This window comes from Eptatretus burgeri, chromosome 1 (genome assembly GCF_056783735.1).
Source record: "Eptatretus burgeri isolate ZD-2024b chromosome 1, Ebu_testis_v1, whole genome shotgun sequence".
Lineage (NCBI taxonomy): Eukaryota > Metazoa > Chordata > Myxini > Myxiniformes > Myxinidae > Eptatretus > Eptatretus burgeri.
The window spans coordinates 8,490,159-8,510,158 of NC_140961.1; the positions used below are offsets into that span (position 1 = coordinate 8,490,159).

General features: G+C 34.2%; 1 protein-coding gene and 1 long non-coding RNA gene across 8 annotated transcripts in view; both read left to right on the forward strand.

Annotated features, from left to right (window-relative positions):
- Positions 1–20,000, forward strand: part of LOC147033820 (disintegrin and metalloproteinase domain-containing protein 12-like) — an 868,480-nt gene that overhangs the window by 819,668 nt on the left and 28,812 nt on the right. The gene's annotated exons all lie outside the window — the stretch shown is intronic.
- On the forward strand, positions 3,137–5,176 carry LOC147033823 (uncharacterized). Of its 2 annotated transcripts, XR_015055509.1 has the most exons (4): positions 3,917–4,169; positions 4,263–4,421; positions 4,666–4,724; positions 5,008–5,176. It is a non-coding gene; the product is annotated as an uncharacterized LOC147033823 (long non-coding RNA). The 2 variants fall into 2 exon arrangements; XR_015055510.1 differs by adding an exon at positions 3,137–3,772 and having other exon boundaries at positions 3,943–4,169; positions 4,263–5,176.

The following is a 20,000-nucleotide window of genomic DNA, read 5'->3' on the forward strand; positions in this document are numbered from 1 at the left end:
GAAATGGTTTTGAAAAGCATTTGGTTGAAATCCATTCCATGCTCTTGAAGCGTACCAGTCAATCAAAGATGCAGATTATCTCCCTGCCAAATGGCACAAGATACCTTCACTGGGTGAAGTCGCTGAAGTTGCAATGTGAGGAGGCCCATACTTTGGTACCGTTAGCTTTTGGCAGTCTCCGCCGAGACCTTGCAACCAATGTTAAAAATGTATCGAAGAAGACGACACATGTGGAGACGTGCTAATTATACCTCAGAATATGCTGTAGCTGTTTCCCTGAGAGTGGGAATAATCTTCTAATTAGGCCTAGCAGGTGCGCTGGATGGAAATTTGTCCTTTTGTATCCTCACATCACATCCCTCCTCTCTTACCACCTACCCTCTCATTTCCCTCGCCTGTTGCTCACCCCTCTTCAGCAGCAGGGGATGACTTTGATACTGTCAAGGAGATTGCAAAAGGAAGATGGTTTTCAGTTTTTCTTCAGTGGAGAGTAGTTGTTGGCACACATCCAGCAGCAATTTTGTTTGGATCATGAGAAATGCAACTCATGAAAGCTGATGAGCTCACGGGGAGGAAATTAAAACTTCCCAACATTAGAATCCAGCGAGACATCATTTGACGTTCTTTTGAATACAGTGCGAAGAATTTCAATTCTTCATTAAGAAAGGACATTTTATCGAAGCTTCGGCAAACCGATGGCTGTTTTGGTAATACGATTTCACACAACTTTATTTGGACATCTTTAAGGGACACAGCAAAATACGTGAAGTTGAATCTTAGGTTTCCCTCGTGAGGTTGTTCTTAACAACCTCAACTCGAAATCATGTTTGTTTTGTTTCAGAAAGCTGTCCATGCTGTCGAAGAAAGAGTTAGAGCTCCACCATGCGGTTGATTATGATATTAGCAGCAGCTCACATCACACCAGGCTTACCTGCAACACATCCTCTCGCAAGTGTGAAAACTTGGTGTTTGGTTGCTTGGTTGGACTCATTTATTTCTCCACTTGTGGGCTTGGTTGGATTCAAATCGTTGCTCACTCTCCTCCTCCTCCTTCATATGTAGCACACGGCTGCAGATAGCATCATTGGCTGAGGGCGCGACTGTGCCGCTGATGCAATGCCCCGATTACCAGTACATTGGTAGTCATTTTGCCGACCTCAGACTGAGTCAACAACACCTGGTGTTAATTCAGTGGCCAACATGAGCTCAAACTCAGGACCATAAGATCCCAAGCCAGACACCTGAACCGCTAAGCCAACACAAGGCTCGTTTCTCACTCTCACCACCATACACATGATAAGTGAGCCAAAAACCTCTCAACACAAGGAGGCCATTGTCTTGCAGTGATCAAAATTTTCTGGTTTGCAGGTTTATCTTTTTACACCAATTATGGTTTCATTGTTTCTCTTTTGTCATAAATGTAAACATAACACAGTATGAGCAGCAAAGAAGTAACTAGAACGGCACATGGTAGAGCGCATACCTCCGCCACGTAATGCCTGATCCACGAAAACATATCGGGCCCAATACATTTTTGAAATATTATTCTATACAGCACTATATATCGTTTTTGGCCCTTTCTCTCAATGGTGAAGAATCATTTTAAAAATTAAATAATTCTCGTGTCCAGATCTGGACTCGGATCTTCACCAAAATCAAATCAATTCGTCCTTGTCACACATCCAATGTGTCCACCAAGTTTAGTCCGAATCCGTCCACACTTTTTGAGATATCGTGCTGTATATAGTTTTTGGACCGATCTCTCAATGGTGAAGAATCACTAAAAAAAAAATTCTGGTCGGTGGATCCGGATCCGGATCTTCACCAAAATCTAATCAGTTCATCCTTATTTATCACACACCGAACTTGTCCACAAAATTTAATCCGGATCCGTCCATAACTTTTTGAGATATCCTGTACACAAACAAACAAACAAACAAACAGACAGACAGACAGACAGAAAGTGGTGAAAACAACCTACTTCACCATTGGTGGTGGAGGTAATAAACATTCTTAATCACAATCAATAGCAAGCTCCAAGAATCTGGATTCACAGTGATCCACAGTTTTGCATCTGTGCCTGAGGCTTCGAACGTGCTTTGATTAATCTTTGCACACACCTTAATGGCTTAGTGTCCTGGCACGTTACCTGCTTTCAAATGGAGTCCATTCATGAAGGAACATATTTTAACAAGTATTCACAGAGCATTAGCAATATTTCAACCGGATTTTACCAAATTGTTTGAATATCAACCAAACCGTTTTTCGTTGACTTGTGTAGCTTCCCATTTGAAGCCATCAGGTTCATATCTCGTGTACCATTGTGCCTGTCCTCTGCATACGAATGTCCTTGAAACTCAGATTATAATCCATGTGTTTCTTGTCCTTCACTTGATTTTCATACAACCTCATCGTTGGTTCTGGCCTTCAATATATCGATGTAGAGTGCCTTCAGAAAATATTCACACCCGTGGACTTTTGTCACATTTTGTTATTTTACAGCTGGAATTTATAATGGATGAAATTTAAATTTTTTTGTCACCGATCTCCACGAAATACCCCATAACGACAAAGTGAAAACATGTTCTTCAAAATTTTTACAAAGTTATTGAAAATGAAAGATATAATAATATAATTTCCATGAGTATTCAACCCCCTGAGTCAATACTTTGTCGAATCGCCTTTGGCAGCGATAACAGCTTCGTGTCTTGTTGTGTATGTCTGTATCAGCTTTGCACATCTGGATTTGGGGATTTTCTCCCATTTTTCCTTGCAGATTTTCTCAATCTCTGTCAAGTTGGATTGGAAGCTTTGATCAACATATATGACATATATATATATATATATATATATATATATATATATATATATATATATATATATATATGACATATATATGACATATATATGACATATATATGACATATATATGACATATATATGACATATATATGTATATATATATATATACATGACATATATATTTCAAATAATCCATACAATAAGATAAAGATTTGTTCAAGGTGATTCGAAAAAAATATCTGAAACGTCTAAGCCTCGGGACACTCTTTATCAAATAACTGATGCATATTGTTTAGCTCACTCATTGAACCTATAAACATTTGTTCATTCTCAAATTCCTTCAATAGTTTAATTTTCTTTGCACAATAATCCCCATCTAAAATATTTAAAAACAAAACATTTGAATCTTTATATTTTTTAAGATACCCCTTTTGTGCCATTACGAAATGATAAACTTCTCTTAATGATCTCATCTGGCCACCGCCCGAGTTGCAAATCATTTTTGTACATAAACCACGCCATAAAAAAGTTTTGTTTCAAATGTTTTCAGTTCGTGTCATGAAAATGAGGAAGTGTTTTTTTTGACACGGTCGTGCTGTGTGAATGAGGAAGTGTTTTTGAACAGTCATGCTGTGAAAAAATAGGAACTATTCTGTGAGACAAGGCCTCGTGTTTATATTTTATCTCAGAACACGAACTGAAAACATTTGAATCAAAACCATTTTAGGGTATTTTAAGTATGTTTTAAAAATGATTCATACAATTTGAGAATATATCTCCCAGTTATTTTCCAAGCTGTCTCTCCCGAAGCGTCATTTCCTGTGGCCACACCCAATGATTAAGCAATCTCCTCATCGTTGCTTTATAAGTGATTCGCCAGACAAAGTTTCTGCCAGACGGGATTTTCATTTTTACAACTGAGACATGAGCGATCTTTCTTCCGCGAACAAAACAGCTCAACACAAAGTTGGTAAGCCTGTGTATAGGTTCCTCTTTGAACGATGAAGCAATTGATTATAAATTAAATCGTGATAATTCTGATATATATATATATATATATATATATATATATATATATATATATATATATATATATATATATATATATATATATATTTTTTTTTTTTTTTTTCTTGGCAGGTCCTTGGAAGAAGAGCAGTTTACATATCACGACGAGGTGCATGAAATTAATGCTCTTATTGAAGAGGTCAATCATCTTAGAAGAGAATTGAAAAACATTTTTAAAGACTGACACGACGTCTTATCACGGCCTCTGATCTTTTTGCCATCTTGTACCAATGGTAAAAAAAAAACTGAGACATGGACTCACTCTCTTCCGATGAAGATAACAGCTCACTACAAAGTTGGTAAGTTTGTGTATGGTTTCCTCTTTGAACAATGAAGCAATTGATTATAAATTAAATCGTGATAATGCAAAAATATATATTTTTTCCTGGCAGGTCCTTGGAAGAAGTGGAGTTTACATATCACGATGAGGTGCATCAAATGAATGCTCTTATTGAAGAGGTCAATGATTTTAGAAGAGAATTGAAAAACATTTATAATGACTGGTACGAAGTCTTAACACGGCCTCTGATCTCGAATAAATTAAACCAATGGTGAGACGTGTGTGTGTGTGTGTGTGTGTGTGTGTGTGTGTGTGTGTGTGTGTGTGTGTGTGTGTGTGTGTGTGTGTGTGTGTGTGTGTGTGTGTGTGTGTGTCTCTTTCCCTGTCTGTTTGTCTCTCTCTATCTCTCCCTGTCTGTCTCTTTGTATCTCTCTCTGTCTGTCTTTCTACCTACCTCTCTCTGTCTGTCTCTCCATCTATACCCTTAACTCATTATTTTATTTTATTTTTTTCAGCTCGATCACACAACATCAGCTGTTGAAGCAATCTGGTACAACACATGATTTTTCTGGAGGTAAATGTTTCTGAATTATTATTTAGTTATTCTTTTATTTATATCACTCTCTCTTTGGAATGTCGTCTTATGTTGGTTGCATCATTAGTTTGGACGCGGTTTTGCCAGTACACTGGAATTCATTTTATTAGCCTTGGAAGGATGACAGGCTGAGTCGGCCTCCTGGTGTGTTAATTCAGTGGTCAACGAGGCTTGAACTTAGAACCAACACCAGGCTTACTCATATTACCATGTAATTATCTTTATAAAACCTAATTATTATCCACTTTTTGTTTCAAAACAGAATATGGTGTCTGAGTTTCGAAATCACAAGACATCTGAAGAAGATTGCTGGGAAAGATTATACATTCTCGCAAATGAATATTTAATATTTTCAATTTTGATTCATTATATTTGTTTTGTTTACAATTACTTGATTTTGAATTTCAAAAAAAGGATTAAGACATGAAGGAGAGGGAGGGGTGGGGGGGGGTAGGTGCGCTCCCCCAACGACCCATCACCCCCTCATCCCACCCCTCCCCTCCCCATGTGTTTGTGTGGGGAAGGGTGGGGGTGGGATGAGGGAGGTGGTGGGTCAAAGGTGGGGGCGCACAGGGGGATGAGGGGGTGGGGCTTGTGTGGGTGGGGTTTATGTGGGCGGGGCTTGTGTGGGCAGGGCTTGTGTGGGTGGGGTTTATGTGGGCGGGGCTTGTGTGGGCGGGGCGTGTGTGGGCGAGGCTTGTGGGAGGGCGTTTATGTGGGCGGGGCTTCGGTGGGGTTTATGTGGGTGGGCTTCGGTGGGGGTTGTGTGGGCAGGGTTTATGTGGGTGGAGCTTGTGTGGGAGGGGTTTATGTGGGCAGGGTTTATGTGGGCAGGGTTTATGTGGGCAGGGTTTATGTGGGTGGGGCTTGTGTGGGCAGGTTTATGTGGGAGGGGTGGATGTGGGTGAGGCTTATGTGGATGAGGTTTGTGTGGATAAATGGATGGGTGGATGGGTGGATGAGTGGAGCTTGTGTAGATGGGTGGATAATTTTTTAATTAAATAAACATGTTGTGTGTGGGGAACCAATTAACTAATCACTAATTATGTGAATATGATGAATATGGGTGGAGCTTGTGTGGGGTTTGTGTGTGTGGAGCTTGTGTGGAGCTTGTGGGGGGTTTGTGTGTGGTGGGGTTTGTGTGGGGTTTGTGTGGGATGGGGTTTGTATGGAGCTTGTGTGGGGTGGGGTTTATGTGGGTGGGTTTTGTGTGGGCGGAGTCAAAAAGGGGCGGAGTCAAAAAATTTCAACTTATCTTTGTCTTTTGTAATTCCTGTGAATAAAATGAACCTAAAATCTCTTCCCCTTCCAAATCATATATCTTATAAGTCCAAGGAACCGTATCTATTACATCAACAATTTAAAAAAGTTATTTCGTCCATCGTTTAGTAAAACCCTTTTCAAAATGAGATTTCCACCTATATATTCTTACGATATCACCAACTTTGAACTTAGGTTTTCTGACATTAATCTCTTTTTCATATTTTAATTTTGTAAATGTTTCTAATGGTTTCATATTTGTTGACGTGTGAACCGTGTCATTATACTTATCCACAATATCCTGAATAAAAGATGACCATTGTTGTGAACCGAGTTGTGTGAATTTTTTATATAATCTCTCTTTTAAGGTACGATTAAAACGTTCAACAACAACTGCCTTCCCTTCATTAAAGGTACTGTATAATGTAATACTGTTATTTTTTAGAAAATTCATAAATGTCTTGTTATAAAACTCTCTACCCTCATCAGTCCACAATTTTTTAGGTTTTCTCTTACTTTTATTAAATATCTGTTGAAAGGCTAACATAAGAGTATTACCTGTTTTGTTTTTTAATGGTACAACCCATGCGTATCTACTCCTCAAATCAATAACGGTTAAAGCATACTTGTACCCCTTATCATTATTGAGTTCAATCAAATCAGCAGACCAGATATAATCTACTTCCTTGGAATAAACTTTCCTTCTCTGAAACTTTGTGAATATTGGTTTATGTAATTCATCAGCTAATTGCTCTTCAGTCTTAATGACATCATTAGAGCCTATAAGTTTTTTGAATTTCCAGGTCCAAGTTTCAATTTAGCACTGATCATCTTCTTCACAATGAACCGATCAACTTTTTCTCTCAAGGTTGGATTTTGTATCAGAGACAAATTATACAACATTTCTCTATCGGCTTCATGCTTTTCTTCCAACGTTGTGGTATTCCCATAATCAATATCGTGTCTCATGCACACTTCATCAACTCTATTGATGGGCTCACTCCAGGATTTAAGATTGTCTGCCTCATCTAATCTTTTATCCAAGTTTGTGCCTGGACCACAGAAAGAATACCCTGGTAGATGTAATTCCCCTGGTATTCCATAGTTGTAAATTTACTTCCTGATAAAAACTTTTGTATATCTCCTCCTAGTTTGTGTTTGGAGATAAATAGATTTTTTTTTGAACCACACACCGAACATATACCTTTTTGTATAACCCTGTTATTTTTACTTTTAATATATGAAATATTTTTCGTATTAGTTTTCTTTTTACATTTGAGACAATAACTCATTTATTTATGAGAAAAATTCCTGCAGAGTGCAAAAACCTTTTTAGTTTCCAACATGCACATTTGAATCTTAATTTTTAAAACATAAAGAATCCTTAGAAATGCCTTCACTCTCTCCTCCATTTATTTAAGAAAAAAAAAAAATGAAAAACTTGAATTAAAATCCATATCTTGTCGATGCCAATAGTCTTGTCGAAAGTATTGCAAATAGACTTGTCAATTCTTTGTTTTCCTCCTCGGTGGGTTGAGTTATTTTCTTAAAAACCCCTAATCTTTTTTTAATCTCACTGGTTTCCATATTTTGATATTTATTCATTCTCTCTCTTTCCTTCCTCTCCTCCCTCTCTCTCTTCTCTCTTTCCTCCCTCTCTCTCTTCTCTCTCTTCTCCCTTTCATCCCTCTCTCTCTTCTCTCTCTCCTCCTTCTATCTCTTCTCTTTTTCCTCCTTCTCTTTCTTCTCCCTCTCCTCCTTCTCTCTCTTCTCCTTTTCCTCCTCTTCCCTCTCTTCTTCAACTCCTTCCTCATCCCTTATTATCCTTGAATCGCTTACACCCCATAGAATATCATACATATATTCATCAGGATTTCTTGTTATTCCTGTATCCAAAATAATTTTTTACAACAGGAAACCAATAAAATTTCTTTTGAATTTCTAAAAGAGCCTTACCTTTTCTTAACTTTATAATTTTTTCATTATTTAACATTCTAATTAAATCTAAAGTTGTCGGTTTATCAACATCAGCATAATGCCAATCTTTTATTGAAAATACCTCATTCTTATGTTGTAGAACATATTTATTAAAATACCGAATACCCTTTTCTTGAAGGTATGCTTGGACACAGAAATGATAATTTTCTTGAAGTCTTCTTGCTGTCATTTATGTATTAGAAATATATGTTAGAATAATATTATGGCACGAAACACCTCCCCATCTTCCCATAGTTAAATCATTTTGTATTTCCTTACTTATTATATATAATCCTGTTTTTTCTGTTTTCATGAGATAAACAAGGGCAAAACCATTATTATATTTACCCTTATTAAATTCTTTTATTTGTTGTTTACTAATCATGGCCCCACAAAACTCATTCTCGATACCAAGTGGATAATATTCTTCCTTACGAGACTGATTTAATTGTTCCAGGTCTTCGAGGTTAATTTTAAATGACCAATTATACCCTAAATCATTCATATCATACCCCCATTGTTCTATTCTCATACAAACGATACGCCCTTCTTTATAAAAATTTATTTTAATTCGAACTGTGAATTCTGTATGACCTGGAGATAATATCAACACTTCTGTATCTTTGGAATACACGGCCGTTTTATTTAAGGATATATATTGTGATAAATCGCTTAATCTCACCAAGTCATTCGCGTCAGTCGGGCTTGGATAATTTTTTAATTTATAAGCATTTTTCATGTTAATATTTTTGGTTATACTATATTTATGTTGTTCAACCTGTGCCATTGTGTAATAATTTGATAAATCAATATCCAGTTCTTGGGATACACCAAAGATAGAACCATCTTTACCAACATAAGTCATTTATATGAGATTAAAAATATCATAAAATTTTTTATTTTTGTTGAGTTGAAATAACACATACAGACATAATTGACCACAACACTTGGAATTTAATTCTTGGACTTGAAATGTTTGATAAACACCATTCTGTAAGAATTTTATGACTTCAACAGGTGGTGGAAGACCAAAACTATCAAATTAATATTTGTCTTGACTATTAAAAATACAAACCCAATGAGAACCGTTCCCATTATTATCTTCTAAGTTCATAATAATATTCTTTGTATGTTTCGGCACATTTGTTAATTCATCTCTCATACAAATAACCACATTATGAATTTTTAATTTCTTACAATATTTGACAAGTTGTAAATTTGATGTTGTATTCTTTCCAAATTCTTTAAACCACTCATCAATGCTCATTTATTTATTAGAAAGATATAATCCATTACCTCTTTTCGTTAATTTTTGCACCTGCTTGTGCAATAGAAGAAAGCATATCTCCAACTAACAATCTCGCTTTATCAGGCATACCTTCAAGTTTTTCAGCAAAATCTACAATTACACCACTTCCACTAATTTGTTTCTCCAACTCTTTGTTATGTCTTTCCAATTCTTTTTGAGCCTGGAGTTGAGCCTTCCTTTCGTTTGCAGTTTTCACTGCTGTTGAAATACCACCCGTCAATGCTCCAACCGCACTTAAACCAGCAAATAAAGGAATTAGAAATGGGAGAAATCCTCCACTCGTCTCTCTTATTGAATATTTTTTCAACATTGGTTTTGTCATTTTAATTTTAAGTGAGCCAGTGTCATTCAAGATTTTAACCTGTTCTCTTGTGAGCAAAACATCAATTCTTACTGCTCCTTTTCTCTGAATTGTATTAACATTAATCGTACAAGGCTTTTGATTTTGAACACAAGATGATAGTTTATGAAGATTGATTTGATTAACATATACCCCAGTTGGTACTTTGCCACTCATTTATTTAACAAAAAATTATGTGAGACTAATCATCACACCATTATCTGTATTAATCTGTAATTCTGTTTCTTCCAAAAGCAAACAATATGTATCAACTTCTTCACTCTCTCCTCTTTCATTGTATGGGGAAGTATCCACTCGATTAGACTTTATAGTTTCCTTTTGAGCGCTCAGGTCAAACGCATAGATTGTACACAAACTTTTAAATGCTGTCATATCCAAAATAGGTTCTTTATTTCCATTACTTTCACACACCTTTTGGTCAGACTTGTATGCTTCAGCAAAATTATTTTTTTCCCAATTAATTTCCAATCTATCTCGTGGATAAAATGTTCCATCTAGAGAAACGCGAAGTTGTTTCACCTTAGCATTATCACTCAATGCATTATTCTTATCAGTCGCAGTATCACCATCTGGCTTTTTAAAAATGATCCACAGATATCGTGGCTTTCCATCCAGAACACCCAAATACCACGTGTAAGTAGTTTGGTTGAGTTTAACGTGTTGACATCTTCTTTTGAGGTATGATACACTGAGTGGTTTCTTTGAGTTAAGTCTTCGATTCAACATCTCTTCTGTTTTAAGATTAGGAGTATATTCACTGATATACCAACTCATTTCCTCAATTACAAATTTATTCTGATCACCAAAAGCATTACCAACACCAAAAAGCAATCTATTTTCATTATCATTCCTTTGTAGTTGAAATCTAATTTTAAGACCATACAGAACTTTATCATGATCACAAAATCCAAATATACTATTAAGAGGAACTGCCACAGTTAAACTATTTTCTGCTTTTGTATCATCATTATACGCTCCTTTCCTTTGAGTATATCCAGGGTCTGTGTTTGTTCCCGTTGACATATCAGGAATAAAACCTTCGACAGACCCCTTTCCCATTCTATCACTGAATGTATAGAGTGTAAATTTCATCATTTCAGATACAGCAGAGACATAATCAACCGCTTCAACTTCTTGTGTTCCAATATACAAATGCACACTATCAAACATTTTCAAGAAGAAATCATTTACAAGTGTAGCGTTTGTGTTATTCCCAGCCTTAGTGAATTTTAATTTACACAACAAGAAACTTTCGGAGAGATTCAAATAGGTTTGTTGATTATTTATTTCAAAACTTTTTGTACCATTCGTATTCCAGTTATTGCATTTACCTTGAAGTAATCTTCTTTTTTAGTGGAGTTTGAGATAATAATAGTATCATCCAAATCATAGATACTATAAATTGCTTCCATACTTGTATTTATTTAGGAAAAAAAGATGTTAAAACTTTTCAAACCCTGATCCAAGTATTCGAATTATTTTCTGTCGTTCTTGGGGGGACAACTGAGTTTTGCCTTTCTTAATTTCTTTTATTGCTTGTAATTTATGAGATTCCTTCTGAGCATCTTTTATACTCTTTACAGCACCTGCTACATTTCCCACAGCAGAAGCAGTTGAACCAATTAGATCTTTATGTTTAAGAATAGTTGAACCAATACCCATGAGAGTATCAATTATCCCATCTCCTCTAAATTGATGTCCAACACACCTTTGTCTCTTAGGTTTATAGTATCCTCTACCAAGATACATACCTTCACCCTTGTAGTATGGGGAAAGGAACATCCCATCCCCTGTAATTATTTTATATTTTCCCAACTCGTGTTTCCTCACAATAACCATCGTATTTATTTATTGGAAAACTTCACGTAGGTGAATTCTGATGGATATAACTTCTCCATTAAAAGAAATCACACGATTATCTTGGTCGGTTATCCTAAAATTTACTCTGTGTATGGTTTTTCCTGACACAGGGAGATAAACCAAATTTTTGGGTTCCATATTGAATTTATAACCAATTGGGGTTGAGTATGCGCTGAATGAAAATATTGTATTTGTTTTTTTCCATCATTATAAGCACCATCAATCAAATCACAGTGAATTAACACCGAATTTATTCCTGAGGATATTTGAATGACATTATCACTGTAAAACGTCCCATTAGTTTCAATCTTTTTTGAGGAGAAACCCAACAACTCTCTAAATGAATTATCAATTGTGAAATCAACCTTGTAGTTATTTTTAACTTTAATCGTTGATTTTGAAGTATGTTTTTGAATGTCTATAACAATATTTTTTGGTTCATCACCCTGTTCTTTCATAAGACGAGCAATTTCGGAAGATATTTGAGAAATCTCATCTGCTCCGGGTGAGACTGTTATCGTTTTGTATCCACTTCCCGGATAATAACTAAACTTGTCATTTTTCTCGGTTATATTAAATAAGGTATTATAAGTTTCCATGGACAATAAAGATGCCTCATATTCTTTTGTTGTGTCAAGTTGTAGTGAGTATGGGAATGAAGATGTGTGGTCGCTTGTTGTGAAATTGAAACTAAGGATTGTGCTTCTCATCTTATTTAATATGAGATAAAATGTCTTTATATTGATGTTTATTAATTATTTTCATGTTCATCAACTGGTCTAAAATGGCTGATGCTACATTAAAACAATTGTTATTTCCAGCCTTCTTACTACCTAACAACAATAACAGTCTATTAACTAATTGTGATGGGTCATTTGGAAGAAAACTAACACCTGAACCAAGGATACTTAAAGCCTGAATAATGTGTTTCTCCTTCTCATTCTTCCAACTTTTACCAGATAGAATAACCCTATAATTTAGAGTGTTCAGCAGATCAATATATACTCTATCATCATTATTTTTCATATCCAATGGTTTATCAATATACTTTGACTCATCCCTCACAGTTGAACCTTGTCTTCCATCTTTTGTGAGAAGAAACATTAATCTTGGAGTTAGTTTGAATGGAAGTTGAGCAGAACTCAAGAACCTTAATTCATCATTAAATATCAATACCTTTTCTTGAACAAGATGAAATATTGCTGGTTGTTCTGTTGGAATGAGTCCTGCTTTGGTTTTTGAATCCGCTGAATATTCATTGTTTTGAAGAGCATTCACAATATAATCAGGGGGTCGATTCATCACTTCCAGTTGTTGAAATAATCCTTCATCATCATATTCTAATTCTCCAATATGCTCTAATTCTTCCTCCGTCATTTTACTGAAATCTTTTAACATTTGGAGCTTTCTGGGAGTATATTTTATTGTGGGAACTGTGGAAACATCTATAATTTTTTCTTGGGAAGTTTTTAAAAGTGGTTTAAAAAATTTCTCTTGTTTTCTTTCAAATGCTTCTTCACCCGTTAGTTTTTGTCTGCGTTTCTTCTTTATGTCTTCCTGTTGTTTTACAACTTTTGAAGCCAACTCTTGATGTTCCCTAAATCTTCTTGCTCTTTCTTTCGCATCCATTTATTTATTGAAAAATATCATTTAATATCTCATCTTGTTTCACAACAATATATTTATATTTTTCAGTCGTGTGTTTCATGTAATCCCCAAATTCCTTTTTACTACATAATGTAGAACAATTGTCTCTCCAAAAATTGTTTATATCTATTGAATTTAACTTGAATAAAATAAAAGTATTAGCATTGTTTCTGATGGAACGACGAGGAAGTTGAAAGTACGATTGACTAAGATAAATACAATTGCAAGAAGAATGTCTCCCTCTTGTGTAGTAGCTGTCCATTACCGTTTGGTTTCTCTCATTAACACAATCATCAAAGATAACGAGGTTCTTTTTGGATTTATCCAAATCTTGGGGAGACGGTATATCATCCGTATTATCACTAAGAATACAAGTTATCGGTTTTGATTTCTTTTTACATCTCTGTGTATCACAAAATAGTTGTGTTATATCTTCAATGTTATAATCATTTTGGTTTTTTTGAAGTTTAAATAAACCGATTATATCTTCTTTTTGAAGACCAGCATTAAAACCTTGTGAGAGTAGTTGATACTCTGGTTGAAAACTCGACTTTGTGAAAATTATTAAATTATCATAATCTAAAAAGTTGGGAGTGAGGAGCATCTTTAAAAGTAAGCAGGTTTTTCCACATCCACTTGAACCAACTATGAGGCATCTTAATGAATTTGGGAGATTTTTATGGTTGTCAAATTTTATCTTATTTTCCCAAATGGGTAAAAAATCATTCATTTATATATTTGGAAAAGAGGTTATTTAATTTATTATTGGCTTTTTTCGAAACTCTATATTTTATCCTAAGTTCAGGTTTAATTTCAAGATAATCCATTATTTTATTTATGCAATATCTTGTGTTGATATTTCCCTGAAAATCACATCCATGAATAATATATAACAACAATCCTTTGAACATTTCTCTAATACGTTCAGTTTCTTCCCTTGTAAGGAAAGGTGTGTTATCACCCTCGTACTTTACATTCATTTCTCTAATCAGTCTTGTAAAGTAATTCATTTTTGGTGTAAATCTAAAAGAATTATTTTCCTTTTTATATTTTTGATTATCATTAATTAGAAGATAATCACAGAATATACATTGTTTATAGGCTTTTGACTCTGTGTTTAATCCCCGTCTTTCACACGCAGGACAATTCTCAAATTTGTCATATGGAGAATCATGGAATTCAAGAGGCTCAAAATCGAGTAAACTATTCATATTTATAAAGTAAAACTTTACTTAAACTGAAATTCATCTTCGATATCATCTTCGATACTTTCAGAATCATCTATACTTTCATAACTATCGTTTGAACACAAACTCTCGGTGTCATAACTATCGTTTGAACACAAACTCTCGGTGTCATAACTATCGTTTGAATTCAAACTCTCGGTATCATAATCACTCTCATAATCTTCAAAATCTTCAGTTGAATATTGACTCATATTTAATTAGTAGAAAAAAACATTACCATCGATATCTATATACATTTTTTCATTAACAGATTCAACTGCGACATTTTTTATATTAAAGGTAATTTTAAAATGATCCTTAACTACAATTGAACGAAATGTCATTTCACCTGATATATTAACATCCTTTATTTCATCAGGATTTACATCTTTCGGGTTGTTGAAAAAAATACAAATTTCTCCTTGCATATTACAGATGGTCTTATCTTTTCTTTCTAAAGCTTCATCCATCAGGTTTTTATTTTTTGATACCTTTTCTTGTTTCATTGCTTTTTCTAGTTTTGAATATATTGCCAGAAGGAGAGGAGAAACTTTTGTTAGAGATACCTTAATTGATGTTCTTCCAGGTATACTAAAAGCCCTTCCACTGAAGTAAATTGAAGAACTCATCATATCCACCATAATTGTTTTTATCCAATAGTTGTTATATTTATCTTTGTTCAATTTTACATCCTTGACATATTTCTCAGTATCTTTAACAAATGAAGAGATTGATTGAAACTTGTCTTTTGTGTCTTGAAACATTGTATTTATTAAGTGAAAAAGTTGGAGGATAAAATGGTTTTAAGCACAGATTCACCTGAAAAATAAACGAAATTTTCATCAATAAAATTTTAGTTTAAGCACAGATTCACCTGTAAAATAAACGAAATTTTCATCAAGAAAATTTTAGTTGAAGCAAAGTTTTATTATATAAATATGGTGAATACAACGTACTGCGATGTTTGTAATCACGAATATAAACATTATAGAAAACACCTCCGAACCAACAAACACACATTTAATCTATTTCATAAAATATCTCCTCTTGAGTTGGAAAGAAAACATTGTGATATCTGCTCAAAGGATGTTTTGAAGAGTAGTTATAATAGACATCTTCAATCACAAAAACACAAGAAAAATGAGTTTAAAGTAAAGGGAGACTATTATATTGAAAACACTGATGGGGCATTTAAAGGGCATATAAAAATAAGGATTTTTCAATTTGGAGAACCCGGTCCATCATCAATAGCTGAATCAATTGAAATAGTGAAACCGGATGTTGAAAAATTTATTAAAAAGACATTAAAAGAAATGAAAACTTTAAAGTTTTATATGGGAGTGAAAATGAATATGAAAAGACAAGATGAAGAACAAACTCCTCATATGAGAACAGATCTTCATTTTATAACATCATTTCAAGATTTTTTGAATAGTGGGGTTTATGAAGAACTATCAAGACAAGAGGAGGATGTTGATAATGCAGTGGTAGGAAGTGGATTCAATATTTTAAAAAATCATCCTTTTAGATATACACATTCTAAAATCAAACCCTCTTAAAGCTTCTTCTTATATTGAATTACCAAAAGAAATAAAACGAAAGAAGGCAGTTGTTAATATTAAGAATAATGATAATAAATGTTTTCTCTGGTCTGTTCTTGCTCACTTACATCCACCAAAATGTAATTCAGAAAGAGTAAAAGAATATATGAAATATGAGAATACCTTGGACATTAAAGATTTTAAATTCCCAATGCCACTAACAGATATTCCTAAATTTGAGAAAAAGAATAATCTTTCTATTAATGTATATGGATTAACGGATACAAACAAAGTTCAAATATTAAAAATTTCAAACAACTATAAAAATGAAGAAACACACATTGATCTTTTATATTTTAGTGTTGGAAAGAATTCACATTACACATACATCAATAATTTATCAAGATTAATCTCTTCTCAGGTATTCAGAACAGCAAACAAAATATATCCTTGTAAGCGATGTCTTAATTCATTTCATACAAAAGAACGATTAGAACAACATTCAAAATATTGTAGTAATCATAAATCAGCTGTAATTACAATGCCTAAACCTGGTGAAAAGATTTCTTTTGAAGATTATAATAAATCTATCATGCACCCATTTGTGATATATGCTGATTTTGAGTGTATCCTTAAAAAGATAAATACTGCTTCTCCTAATCCAAAAGAATCATATACAAATAAATATCAAAAAACATATTCCTTGTGGTTTCTGTTATTATATCAAATCATCTGTTGGAGAAAAGTATAATAAACTTGAACATTATAGTGGAAAAAATGCTTCACAAGAGTTTGTAAAACGATTAGAAAAGGATTGTATAAGACTAACTAAGTTAATGAAAGAAACAAATGAACCGATGAAATTAACCAAAGAAGAAAAATTAGAATTTAGAAAGAACAATATCTGTCATATTTGTGAGGAGGAAATTGAGGAGTCTAAAGTTAGGGATCATTGTCATCTTACTGGTAAATATAGAGGTCCCGCTCATTCCTGTTGTAATCTTAATTATAAATTACCTTCTTTTATTCCAGTCTTTCTTCACAACAGCGCCAACTATGATACACATCTATTTATAAATGAACTTTCAAAAACACCAGGGAATATTTCTGCCATAACAAACACAAGTCAAAAGTATATTTCATTTACAAAAATGATATTCACAAAACCTATAACTCGTATAAGGTTTCTTGATTCTTACAAGTTTATGGGAACGCCACTAGCCAACCTCGCATCAAATCTAAGCTCCACGGGCTTTTTTCCAAATCTTATTTCATTCTTTCCAAAAGAGGAAATTCAGATTAAAGAGAGAATTCAAAGTAAAGAGGAAATTCTAATTAATGAGGAAATTAATGAAGAAATTCTTACTGAAGATGAAATTCTAATTATACAGAAAATTCGAACAAAGAATGAAATTCTAACTAAAGAGGAAATTCTGATTATAGATGAAATTCTGATGAAAGAGGGAATTCTAACTCGAGAGGAAATTGAAACAAGGAATGAAATTCAAAGTAAAGAGAAAATTCTTACAAGTAAGGGAATTTATCCTTTTGGTTATATGGATTCATTTATGAGATTTAAAGAAACACAACTTCCTTCAAAAGAAAGTTTCTATAATAACCTTTATGAAGAAGAGATAAGTGATAAGGAATATAAACACGCACAAGAAATTTGGAAAATATTTAAGATAAAGAACCTTGGAGAATATCATGATTTGTATCTAAAAACAGATGTTTTATTGTTAGCTCATGTGTTTGAAGCTTTCAGATCACTCTGTCATAATAAAAATTGTTATGGATTCGATCCTTCCCACTATTTCACAGCTCCTGGTTTAGCTTGGAGTGCAATGTTGAAAATGACAAAACAAGATATAGATTTAGTCAGTGATGTAGATATGCTTTTGATGATTGAGAAGTCTAAGAGAGGTGGAATATCACAAGTATGTTCAAAAAGATATGCTAAAGCAAATAATAAATATCTTCCAAATTATGAGAGTGAAAAAGATAGTAATTATTTGATGTACTTTGATGCTAATAATTTGTATGGATGGGCAATGTCTCAATCTCTGCCTTATGGTAAATTAGAGTGGGTGGAAGAAAAGGATTATGAAAAGGCTTTGATGAATATTGTTATTTCTTCTCAAGAGGAATTGAATGAGGAAGAAGAAGGTTATTATTTTGAAGTTGATTTGAGGTACCCGAGTGATCTTCATAATAAGCATAAAGATCTTCCTTTTGCATGTGAGAAAGAAACCCCAAAGAAAGAATGGTTAAGTGATTATCATAAAAGTTTTAATATTAAAGGTAAATCAACAGAAAAGTTATTAACAACATTCTATGATAAAGAGGGATATGTTTTGCATCAAAGGAACTTGAGACAATATTTATCTGCTGGGTTGAGAGTAGCTAAAATTCATAGAGTTTTAAAATTTAAACAAAGTCCTTGGATGAAAAAGTATATTAAATTCAATACAGATATGAGAACAAATACAAAAGTAAAATTTGAAGGGGAATTCTATAAATTGATGAATAATGCTGTCTTTGGAAAGACAATGGAGAATGTTAGAAACAGGCAAAACATTAGATTTGCAACATCTTGGAAAGAAGCTTCTAGAAAGTCCTTCCTCGGCCCTCTTGAGCTCCTGACCACTTACAAAGCTTTTGTCCGTAGCCTGATGGAGTACTGCTCTCCCCTCTGGGCTGGTGCTCCTGCCTCCCACCTTTCTTGGCTTCACGCTGTCGAAACCAGGGCATTTAAGATCATTGGCATCTCCCGCAATGAAGCTGAGTCTTTGGGCCTCTCACTCAATCACCGCAGGTTGGTCGGTGGTCTTTCTGTCTTCTACCGACTCCTCTCCAGCCTTGCCCCCCCTGCTCTCTCTGCGATTTGTCCCCACCACACTTCCACAGGGCGCTCAAGGTCCGCCAACAACCCCCTTCTGGTAAAACTACCAAAATCACGAATCGCTGCTCATCTTCACTCTTTCATTCCTCTTTTTTCCCGCCTTTGGAATAAACTTCCTCACTCTATTCTTTCCCATTCTTCCCTCCAGGCTTTCAAAACAGCTGTTCACCACCACCTCTTATCTTCCCCCATCCAAATCCTCGATCTTTTCTACCCCCGATAATCCACCCAAGCCCACTTCCTTCAATTCTCCTGATTTCCTTCCTGAAAGTCCCTGTAATGTCCATCTTCTCTTCGCCATGTTCCCCGTCCCATCCCCATCCCTCTCCCTTCCACAGTTCACCTCATGTGTCTGTTCCCCAATGTTTTGTCCCTTCCACTCCCGCCCCTCTTGTCTCATGCCTCCTTGCTGTGAGTTGTGTGTTAGCTCTCATACGAGCCTCGACCAAGGTATACAAAAAAAAAAAAAAAAAAAAAAGATTGATAAATAAACCAAGTTTTGAGAGAGAAGAGGTTTTTTCAGAGAACTTTTCTGCGATTCATATGAAAAAGGAAAGTATTGTTATGGATAAACCAATTTATATTGGAACAGCAGTTCTTGATTTATCAAAGATATTGACGTATGGTTATTTGTATAATGATTTAAAGAAAGAGTATGGTGAAAATGTTTCATTGTTGTATATCGACACTGATAGTTTTATTCTAGATATAAAAACTGACGATGTTTATAAAGATATGAAGAAAAATATTGCAGTATATGATACAAGTAATTTTAGGAAGAAGAGTGAGTTATTTTCAAAAAAGAATGAAAAGGTTATTGGTAAGTTTAAGGATGAGTTGGGTGGAAAAGTAATGAGTGAGTTTATTGGATTGAGAGCAAAGGCATATGCTTATAAGTATGGTGATCAGATTGATAAAAGGTTAAAGGGAATAAAGAAATATGTAATAAAGAAATCAATAACTTTTAGAAATTATTATAATTGTTTGATGAATAAGAAAGAAGAATATAGGAAAATGAATACAATAAGAAGTTATAAACATGAGATATATAGTGAAGAAGTAAATAAAAAGGCATTAGGGGCCTTTGATGATAAGAGATTTATTTTAGATAATGGAATAGATTGTGTTCCATATGGGTATTGTATGATAGAGTGAATAGAATAGATTGTGTT